The sequence below is a fragment of the Rhipicephalus microplus genome, unplaced genomic scaffold (assembly GCF_043290135.1).
Source record: "Rhipicephalus microplus isolate Deutch F79 unplaced genomic scaffold, USDA_Rmic scaffold_24, whole genome shotgun sequence".
Taxonomy (NCBI): Eukaryota; Metazoa; Arthropoda; class Arachnida; order Ixodida; family Ixodidae; genus Rhipicephalus; species Rhipicephalus microplus.
The window spans coordinates 5,457,622-5,469,377 of record NW_027464597.1 but is presented as its reverse complement, the minus strand read 5'-3'; the positions used below and the strand labels follow the sequence as shown (position 1 = coordinate 5,469,377).

The following is an 11,756-nucleotide window of genomic DNA, read 5'->3' as shown; positions in this document are numbered from 1 at the left end:
GTGACACCTGCGTCGGGACCATCAGGTCTCAGCTGCATCGCGCGCTTGCTGTACAGTCTCACGAAAGGAACATAGATTTTGCTTGAAAGCAAAATCTATGTTCCTTTCGAAATTCTTTCAAAATCCATACTCTTTCAAAACTATTTGTTTCTGCAGGGCTTACTTGTAGTTACCCTTCCTCACCCGCCTCCTGGAGACGACAACACATTCAGCACTGCCTCCGGCATCACACTCACTGGAACCTTTCTGCAATTGATGAGGCTTTAAAGTGTCTTTGGGACCGGCCTACCTCTGACCAAACCAGAAAGCCATCTAGTGTGGTCACACGTTTTGATGGCTTTCGATGTCACGCTGGTCAAAGGATCACATGATGTCAAGGTGAGGTCCCGTCAGCACTCGATTAAATATTTCATGCATCGGTCGTGTTAACGCCTCCTGCGGTCACTCTTCACCATTGATGAGGCAACTAAGGATTCCGTCTTACTTTAAGCAGCTGCATAACGTGGTAGGCAACGTTGCTTCGTACTATATAGTTAAGTTACACTTGTAATCAGTAAATTCGGGCTTCTTTTTTCGCTGAGTTGCTTCCAGGTTTTTACAGCCGCTTGATATTTTATTTGTTGGGCTCATTTGCACTTTTCTGAGAAATGTAGTTATTTTGTGCCCATCGCGTTCGCCATAGCGCCTTTCTCGCTTACTTATTGCGCATTTGTCGATTACTGGGTAGTTAAGTCATAGAGTAACATGAAAATTAAAAGAGTGGTCACTCTGGCCAAAAGTGGTGGGGCTATGCAGCTTCCCCCAGGCTTTAAGATGGCAACACATCACTTACTGCTTCAACGATACACGAGTACTAGTTATTTACTACAGTACCTTTTCTGAAGCGTTATACGTCTACGTGTTTTTGCGACTGTGATAGCGGCCTGAATTCGTCTTCATTGTTTGCGATTGTACGTTGCGATAACATCGGGTTGGGATCAGTCATGGATCGGACGCGAGAGAAGTGCACACAGCGTCGACGCGAAGGCACGGTGCGCTACGGTAACACTGTCACGCTCTGTGGTCTTGAGCAATTAGGGCAACGAAGAAGTACGGGCAGCAGCAGGGAGACACCGAAAAATATGCGTAATAACGTGTCTGGCGTGTGTCTTGGTCTTCGCTTGTTTCGGCTGCTTCTCACCTTGGCTGCTGCTAAATACGAACGCCATATACTTTGTTAATTGCGCATTGCTTTTGTCATTCAAGCCTTACCCTAACGTTTCTGTCAGTGCGACTTCATTGAAACATCTTTTTTGTGTTCTTCACGTCGTGAACTGTTTTTGCGGATTGCTGCAAAGAAGAAAACTGTATGGAATGTTTCGTAGCAAGCTTGCGAGAATATTGTTTCTTCGGTGAAGAAATTGAGTCACCGCTCACGTTGCCAGGTTTTATTTCGGCCGATATACATGTATTTGAATTCACTTCATGAGCTAGAGTATCCCGTCGCGGTGGTTTAATGGCTAAGGCACTCGGCTGCTGACTCGCAAGTCGCCGGATTGAATCCCGGCTGCGGCAGCTCCATTTTTGGTGGAGGCGGAAATGCTGTAGGTCCTTGTGCTGAGATTTGGGTGCACATTAAAGCATACCAGGTGGTCGAAATTTTCGGAGCCCTCCACTACGGCATCTCTCACAATCATATCGAGGTTCTGGGACGTTAAACCCCACATATAAATGAATTAGTGAGGTTTTGTGAAAAGTGCAGCTATGATCATTATCGTTATCTGTACCATTCGCAAATCGCTTGAAGCTCCAACGAGCGCATTAAAAGAGAAGTGCTGAGCCTAACTGTAAAAACTGTCCTTCAAACGCACGGCATATACTGGTGTAATACTCACGGACAACTGTCATTTTATGAAAACACGTCGTAAACAGCCGTAAAGGGCAATGGACATACGCTTAATGTTCAAACACGGAGATATTGGTTCTAGTAGGTAATTTTGAAATGTGGTTAGGTTGGTTGCACTGGTAAGGTATTTTCCAACCAAAAACCATTACAGACTACTTTTGTTGCAATAGCAATTATATGACCACGCTTGACGTGTTCTTGCCACCGGCATCGCCGTCGCCGTCATGTCCCGTATAAAGACCAAATTGATATCCTCCCAAATCGCACAGTTTGGATCGCGGGTAGAACGCAGACGATGCGCATACGGAGCGCGACACAATACAACCAATTTAACTTAATATGTCACGCTCGAGAGCAGTGAAGTAAATAATATTTAGCTATCGTCCTGACATACTGCCAGACTGCGTGTATTATTTGTAGCGAATTAGACACGTGCAAATATTCGTGCACAAGGAATACTCAAAAGAATATCACAGTATTCCCAGAGATAAAATAAGTGTATATTACTGGTTTCATTACACCGTAAGAATGCTATGCCAAGAGAACACCTACAACCAACCCTATTCTGCACTGCCGCTAAGCTGAACTTCAAAGTTTATTGAACATCTTGCTCTCGCTCATGTTACTCATTTAATAATGGTTAAAAGCTTGTTGTACGGACTTATATCTTATGAATATAGTACTTTTGAAAGTTTACTGTATTTTACTTGTTATCTCGTTTGAAAGCAAAGGAAAACAAAATAAATACAGATTTTCACTTTTTCTTTCATGGGAATAATTATCGCGATTAAGAACTGTATCCTATTTGGTCAGGCACTCTCCAAGTTCAGAATTTGAGAACTTGGAATAAAGGACTTATTGCTGTTTGTATATGTGGGCACAATTTGTATACACTTTATTTCGATCAACAACATTTTTTTTTGTAAAACTAACTTCCAAATCATTGTTCTGAGCCAAAAACCTGCGCGTATAAGTTTCCTCAGAATCAGGAAGGCTGTCCATGGGACCACAGTATGACTATGATTCATGCCTTAGTGGACGGCTTCGGAAATTTAGTCCATCTGGGGTTCTGCCACGCACACTGACATTGCGCACTACACAAGCTCCTCTATCGAGACGAAATTCAGTCTCGCCGCCGCGGCCAGCTTCGATGTTGTGCGAATATAACGTCACTACGCTTTAAAAAAAGGCAGTTCGACTTACCGATCTTGTACAGCAAAAATAATGGAATCAATAAAAATAAATAAATAGTAAAAGTTAAACAGTTGGATGCGTATATGAAGAATGAGAAACGATCTGCAGCGCGTTGGCGACAGATGCACGCATTGCTATGCGGAATCAATCTCAAAGACCCATGACAATGAAATAAGTTCAGTGTGATAAACAACGCAAACGCCTGGCATTCTGTTAACTGCAGTTCTGTCGCGGGAATTCGCGCCTCACGGTCTCGCGTATCGCAAGCAGCAAAATTGGAAGCACGTACTGCACTGACGTTTGCCGGTCTTTAGTATTTCAAAACACGTAATTGCAATTAAACACTGTTTCGAAAATTGTGAGATGTGCACTCTCTTTTTGTCCCACTTGTTCCTGGAAGTGTTGAGTAAGCTCGAGCGATTATTATTTACTTATTTATTTATTTATAAATACTGCAACCCCATTAAGAAATTTTTGTACGATAGAATACAAATATTTGATACAAATAGTAGGGCGAACAAAACAATGAAAAACAAGCTACGACGTGTGCTACCAAATCTATGCAGATATATATAAAATTCAAGCAACACCTCAAATACATTTAACAACACAACGAAAAGTAAAATAAGCTAGTTGCACAATATGGGAGATGAATAAACTCCGAGATGGCTGCAACGCCACATCGTTGGACAGTTGATTCCATGCATTTGAGACCCAGCGAAAAAATGAGTACTTAAAGCAGTTGTTGACGAAGGGAGCGGTTGCCGTACAGCGCGACATAATAATGACGCCTACCAAGCTTATGGAACGACGCTGTCAAGGTACAAAGGTTGTCGCAGAGATAACGCCGTCACCGCGCAGTAGTACAAGCTCTACCCCGAATCCCCCTCTTGCGCAAAACGCGCGTTTGCGGCAGCGCACAGCCACTTCAAGCGCTTCAACAACCGGGCGCCGTTTGGCGCGGGCGTCGCGGCGGAGTCACGTGATCAACGTTTCCCGCCTTTCGTCTCGGTCGTGTGCGGACTCCCCTCGGCGCACGGTCCGATCCGTTCGAGTGCTGGTTTTCGTCGACATATTGTTCAAGCAAGAGACTGCGACGACGTTTGACGATCTTCAGGACAAGACTCGCTGGGAATTTTACCGCAGGTACGCGTGCTTCACTTTGGCTTTTGCTATTGATATTCCACAAAACAGGCACGCGAAACGTATATGCGATCTAAGTAAGGCTCAAGGCGCAGCACTCCCGATCAGTTAGAAACGGATCAGCAAATCGTATATTTATTAAAAGCATAACGCCCGTAGTACAGTGGCGTGAAATGAGGTTCTTGTTGCCAAACGGTTTACAGCTCTGACCAGAGTGGCACTAGGAGGTTTATCTTTTGGGCAACAACCGTTCGAAACCGTACATTGTATCCCGTTGAGCGCTTAACGTTTCATGTTGGTGGTTGTTAACGTTTGCGCTGAATGTGTCGCGTGGGCTCATCGTTGTGTATTTGTGTTGGGCTGAGAATGGTCAGCATGAACTAATAAGTTCATGCTGGCGCTATGCGTTGAGTGACGTAAACACGTGTTTCTTGAGGGAAAAGTACGTGTTGCTATATCTATAGGTATGCGCAGGCTTCTCCTTTAGGGAAGGAGAGAGGTTTCTCGCAGTGCCCCCCCCCCTCCTTCCCCATTATACGTCTGTGTATGGGGCTGACTTTGAGCCCCTCGTGCGCACGCCTATTATAGGGGGGTTGCAAGTAACGTCATCCGCTTGGGGCGCTAGCGGCGTCTGCCTCCGCCGCCATCTTTACGGTCCGTGGTGGCGCTCTCCCTTCAAAGCAGCGAGCAGCGGTGACAGGTTGTGCGTGCGACCGTGTGTACCTCGTTGAAATGCGACTGAGTGCCTACGCGCGTGACCTCCGGGGTCCTGCAAAAGTCCGCTACGAACAAAAGGTTCACCTTTGTGGCGGCATCGACCTGTTCGATTTTAGCAGCGATGAAGCTGTTTGTGACATGAAGTGCTATCCGCGCATCAAGTTCACCGACATTAAGGGCTACCTTGTTGACGGTACAAGCTTTATAACAAGGGGCGAACTTAAAGCTTACAAATCGATGGACGCCCACAATTACGTTACTAGCGGATGGGTCCAACAGCCAAGAGTTCGAGGCCTCGGAGATGGCCACCGCGTCGTCGTCGGAAACGTGAGTGGTGCTTATGGTTCACATTCCCCTCGCAGTGCTCGGACAAACTATTTTTGTCGCCGCGGTAGTAGGGAGTTTTAGCTTGTACGTATACTTTTTCACGTTACCGTGTTACCGGTTTACGTTTACCGTGTTACCGGCGCCCGAGTTTTAGCAGCGTTTTGCTACACATACGGAAACCTTTACGTTCGTACGTAAACGTTTACGTTCGCCGATGATGATGATCATGGATGCACACATATTCGTTTTCTTTTAAATGAAACTTAACCAGCACTGCGGCGAAAATATAATAACTTTTAACATGTAAAATTATCAAGTGTTTTGGTGCTATATAATCACCTAACCCATTAAAGTTGGCTGCGTGCAGAAGGCTATAAGGAGCCACCGCATAATTCTTTAAGCCTCTCTGGCTAAGCCTCTCTGGTTGGACGGTCAGCGGCTAGCCGCATTCGCAAAGAAGTGGTCGTCGATATGGCAAAGAGTGTGCTCCAAGATCCATTCCTGGCTCAAAATCTACCGTAGAAGTACATCGACAATCTACTGATTATGGATCTGCTACAGCCGCAGCCGCGGAGGAACCTTCACGAGAACGGCGTGTTGGATATCGACGCCATCGATGGAACCACCTTTTATCGTAACTTCAGGTTCCACAAAGGCGATTTGGAAGACCTGATTGTTGGCCTGCTCATTCCCGGCGAAGTGATGAGTGCGCAGCGCGTCCGAGTGTCAGATCGCGAGGCTTTGTGTACGACACTGCGGCGCCTCGCTTATCCAAATCGACTTTGTGACCTGGAGACGATATTCAACCGCCACAGCTCCGTGATCTCAAGTGTGGTGTCCTAAGTAATGTCTCACATTGAATATTACTTTGGACACCTGCTTGCAGATCTCACGGATCATGGCTGGATGAACCTCCAGAACCTGCAACTGTTTTCACAGGTAAGCATGAAAGTCGATCGATTTTGTGCGAATATCACTTTTTTTGTACGAAGCAAAGTCGTAACATGTCCAAAAACTGGCAGAATATCCATAGCAGCTGGTGTGAAAGTTGAAACGACCAAATACGTCACGTTTATTTCAATTACTGATTTCGATTTCGTTGCATCGCGAGTCTACTAAATTGGTTATTTTACGGCATAGCAGCAGAACGCTGCAGTAAAAACATTGGTTCAGGCTGGTTAAATGCATTTGAATGCGTCTATTCGTTCCTCGAAGTTTAAAATGTTCAGTTCGCGTCGCAGCGAGTTTAAAGACATATTCGCACACGCTGAGGGAATACATCTGTACTACAATTTTGAGCTCAGACAAACATGGGCACATTCCAGCGATCACATTACATGTAAATGTGGCAGCTTGTGTTGTTTCTGCAGCCTGTTTATTTTTTTGCAACCCTGTTTCTACTGTGCAAGAAGACAATTACACACGAAAAAACAACAAACAACAGGTCAATGAGACCACAAGAATGCGGTGCAATGACGTCTTGTGCGAATTCTTTCACCGGAAATCCTTGATAAAGTTGTTCGGATTCATCCATAACAGTATTCCGTGTGAGCCATGTATGTAATACAAATATTACCGGACTGGTAACACGTGTTTCAAGAACAAGGTTGAAAGTAGAGCACCCATTATGTGAGATATTGGCATCAAACAGCTGTGACACTGAGAAAGGAAATATTATGCTAGCAGACTCATGTGGCAACACACTGAGGCTCATCGAGACTCTGGTCAAGCTGTGCATCTGTGTTGGTTGGTCTCAGCAATAAGTTGGCGAGTTTGATTTCGAGTGAATGCAGTGGAGAAAAAACTTACTCATTTTGAGTCCGAGGAGGAAATTTTTGGTGAGTCTGAATCGGAGCAAGTGCCCAGAGCAAAATATATCTTTCGAGTGAGTCTAAGCGAGCTCCAATACTCTGGCTGGCTTCTCATTCTACGTTTACCTTTATATTTGTTACCAAATTGCTGCTGTGCATACTGTTTATGCTTTAAGTACTCCTAATTGTTGGCCTTCTAATGTGACATGAAACATCATTTGCATTTAGTGTCCTTTTAATTCAAGGAGCACAAGTCTAACTGTAAGTTAGGAGAGGCACGCATAATTCACCCTTCAATTATATTGCATATTGCAGTGCGTCTTTGTGAAATGTTAAGTGAAAATATTTGTCAGTAATGGATTCAACACTGACGCACTGGGCACATCTTGTTTTCGAGCACCAATCTCATGCTATGACTGCTTTTATCATTGAGTAAGCTATGAATATGAATGCTTCTAGTGAACTCATAAGTGTACTTCACAAAAGCAGCAAGCATCATAAACAATAAATGCTACTGCTTTCTCACATATGGTTACTGCTAAAATAAAAAGACACCATTGCTATATTTGGCACTGTTTACCTTTTTGGAATATAGCCTGGTCCAAAAACGGAAATGTCCATGTTTATGTATAAATCACCCGTTACTGTAACTGCCACTATGACGTGCACTCCCAGACTGCTAAGAACGTCATTTGTTATTTTGAGTTAGCTTATTCACTGCCTGGCATGAAATGATTCAACTTTTGAGGACCCTTAGAGTTTTGAAAGACAGAGTGAAACTCTGCTTTCTGTTATGGTATGAGTAAAAAGCAAAGTGCAAAGTGTTATGGTATGAGTAAAAAGCAAGGTGGAGACAGTAGCGTAAAACCAGTACAAGAACTGCTAGAAGGCAAGTGAGAATATTTCGTTTGGTCACGCTTGTTGTTTTTTCGTGTGTCTCGGCTGTCCATGTCAAATAAAAGAGCAAGGACATTGTTTTTTACTAAGATTATATCTGAAAACTGTACTTGTGCATAAATGCTATTGGCAGCTGCTTCATCTGTTCTTTTGGTATTCTTTTTAGGCCGTGCACCAGAAAGGTGCTCCACTGAAGAACTTCTTGGGCTTCATAGATGGCACGGCACGACGAATTTGTCGGCCGTCTAAGCTCCAGCAGGAGCACTACTTTGGGCACAAGCGCTTCCATTGCCAGAAATATCAGGCTGTTATGTGCGCCAATGGCATTATTTGCCAGCTAGATGGCCCATTCAGGGGACGGCGTCATGATGCTGGTAAGTGCTGCGAGTGAGATTTTGCCTTGGCAGAAACTCTGCTTGTAGCTGTCAAATGGCAAATTGACATATCACAAACATACCTAGGTCATAACTCATGTGCTAAGAACCTAGCTGAGCAGTGAGCTTTTGGTGTAGTGTTATTGTTATTTGTCTAGGGCAGTATAATGTCAGCATACTGAGATCATATTTTTGACTTGCAGACGGCAGGCAGCTATCCTGTGAATACATATGGCTAAGATTACTGTTAGTGCATGAGGAAGCCTCTGTGGCACAAGCACATAGAACACTGTTTCAGTTTTAGGACAGTCGCTGAAAGAAGCAACTGTGGTAGGTAGGTAGCTGCGATTGCCACCACTCCCCATGTATTAAGAATAAATTACTAATAATATACCAATCACTTGAGTTAGTTCTGAGAAATCTTTTTCAACAATATTGATGAATAAGTCTCCTCATCTAAAAGCCATCTTAATGTTTGACCGTGTGGCTGAGTACAACTCCTGGATTTTTTTTTTGTGTGTGACCACTGCTTCACAGTCAGCTTAAAATAATTGTATTCATGCAAATAAATGTGATGCCACATAGTCAGTGACATTCCAAAGGGTGTTCATGCACACAGTTGCATGAAGTACAGATTGCTGAGAAAGAAATCTACTTGATCTTGCATAATCAGTTTCAACCTATTCATTTGTATATATATTGACTACCAAGATCTTTTTCAACCAATTCATCTGTAAATGTAGTGACTACCAACAATGTAAGCCAAGATGCCATTCCAGCTACCAAAGTTTTTGTTTCACAGTACACCAAATTTTGCAATAGCGTGAAACCAGACTTCTCCACTGGCGAATAAAGTCGGGAGGTGAATGTTCTGATTTCAACATTAAGTCAACATTACAGGCCACATACAGGTACTATGTTTGCATCAGCATTGTTCACTCCACTTGCGCTCAATACTGGGAAACCATTGTTTGTCATTCAAAAAGTTCTTTATTATTACCCTCTTATAGTGTTTATGGTAGTGCAGTTAAATATTCTGATGATTACAGTGCAAGCTAAACATTTCTTTGTTACATGTCATGCAAAAAAGTCACACGTAGTATTTTCACCTCTGTCACACAATAATCTAATCAATTGCTCTGTATACTGTTCCTCAAATGCAAGTTAAGCACAATAATTTTGATCTGGTTAATTTAACTTGCCCAAATTGCTTCAAGATCCTATAACGTGAAAAATTACCTCCTTTCTTGGAGCTGGCTTCAAGGAAACTTTGTCACTTGCAGCCATGTGTAATGAACTTCCCAACTTTTCACGTTTTAGCTGAAATATTAGTTATCTTGCTAGAAAGTTGTTAGATTAGCTTAAATGGCATATAGTGTCAAATGCAGGTATGCAGCATGTCTGGGGAGAAGACACGGTGTAGAGCCAGCATGGCATTCTCTGCCATTCTTTACAACCATGTTGCAACAAATGGACACATAAAATACTGTCGACACTGAACCTTGTGTTAATGCTGTGCACTGACACTCATGCATCAGCCAAGTTCTGGCATAAGAAAACTTGTGACACCTTTTGTTTTGTTGCAGGCATACTGAAAGACACCAGGGTCTATGAAAATATTGTCAAGGTAGCCAGGGGTAACAAATATGTGATTTATGGAGACCCGGCCTACCCATTAAAGCCTCTGCTCCTGAAGCCTTATGGAGGCGCCCGCTTGCAGCCCTACCAGGCGCACTTCAACAAGTGCATGAGCACTGTACGGCAGGCTGTTGAGTGGGGCTTCGGTAAAGTGGCTGCAGACTTCGCATTTGTAGACTTTCACAGGAACTTGAAAGTGACGCGTCAGAGAGTGGGAAGGATGTATAAGGTCGCTACACTTCTCACCAACTGCCGCACCTGCCTGTACGACAGCCAGGTGTCTATGTACTTCGGCCTTGAGCCACCCTCACTCAGTGACTATTTATTTCCATTTAACTGATGCAATCTTATGCTTTCATTTTATTTCTTTTCAATTTACTGTATTAATATTTTTTCTTTACACAAGAACATTTGATTTGTGCAGAAAGTCTAGTGTCGAATGATGTTATGGTATTGTATTCAAGTGTGTGCAGTGATATGACCCTGATATATTGATATGTGGGGTTTCACGTCCCAAAACCACTATATGATTATGAGAGACGCCGTAGTGGAGGGCTCCAGAAATGTCGACCACCTGGGGTTCTTTAACGTGCAACCAAATCTGAGCACATAGGCCTACATTTCCGTCTTCATCGGAAATGCAGCCGCCGTAGCCGGGTTTCGATCCATGATTTGCGGCGCAGCAGCCGAGTACTTTAGCCTTTAGACCACCACTGTGGGGTGTGATATGACAGTGGAGGACAGTGAAGAAAAAACTGGCACTGGCGTGTAGAAGCAAAAAGAATTAATAAATGAAATCCCACTTGGAGAAAACCACGGCTATAGTTCTGAACCATGAGAAGAGAGGGAAGCAAATTAAACTGAAAAAAGAAGAGCTTGAGGTAGGAAAGCAGCAAGATGACAAGCCATGCGTCTCAGTCGTTGGGTTTTCTGATATGAGCCAAGGAATCTATTTTAGTCTACCAGAGACCTGAGCACCTGTTGTTCTTGGCTATGGGTTGCTGGTGTGCTGCTGCTGCTGAGAAAACGTTCATGTGCCCTTTGACTAGCGTAAGCAGTCGGGCTCTGTGCCCGAGCTCAGATTCTGCTGGAGTCCAACAGAAATCTATTGGCCGCGAGATCGAGCAAAGTCGTCACCTGGTGGATTGCTCCGTGCGTCGTCTGCTAGCCACGTCATGCTTCTATGTGCGCGTACGTCTTGGCAATTTTCAAAGTGTGGTTTGTCCAATCATGTCAGTGCGAGTGTAACTGTTTTACCTATGCCTATAACGACGTACGAGAGCATTTTATCTTTCGGATGCTTATGCGTTGTAATAAGATCAGCGAGTGCAACTTTCCAAAGTGCCGTTTATTGTCGTTGTACCCTCCATTCACCAGAATAATTTCAGAGTGGGTGCCGCTTTCTGTTTCAAGCATATCACAAAATGCTCTGGGCATCCTCCCAAACATGAGGACTATCAAATAGTGTATAAATGCAGCGTGTTACTATAGAGACTCGGTAGCAAGAAAAAAAACAGGCTCTAAACCATACATCTGGGTGCTGTTGGTAGGTGTACAATTACAGCACTGTAGTTTATTGATCGTGCTAGGAGTCTTAGTTGTGTTTATCTGACCGTGGTATCGCTACATAGGAATAGCCCCGCCGTGGTGGTCTAGTGGCTAAGGTACTCGGCTGCTGACCCGCAGGGCGCGGGTTCGAATCCCGGCTGCGGCGGCTGCATTTCCGATGGAGGCGGAAATGTTGTAGGCCCGTGTGCTCAGATTTGGGTG

The 11,756-nt window shown here is 44.0% G+C and overlaps 1 long non-coding RNA gene and 1 pseudogene across 1 annotated transcript in view; both read left to right on the top strand.

Moving 5' to 3' along the window:
* The first annotated feature begins 4,061 nt into the window (after positions 1-4,061).
* LOC142786466 (uncharacterized) overlaps positions 4,062-11,756 on the top strand; it is a 45,422-nt gene continuing 37,727 nt past the window's right edge. Inside the window, exon 1 of the long non-coding RNA XR_012889056.1 lies at positions 4,062-4,225. This is a non-coding gene — a long non-coding RNA (uncharacterized LOC142786466). The remainder of the gene's footprint in view (positions 4,226-11,756) is intronic.
* LOC142786504 (uncharacterized) lies at positions 4,955-10,596 on the top strand (annotated as a pseudogene).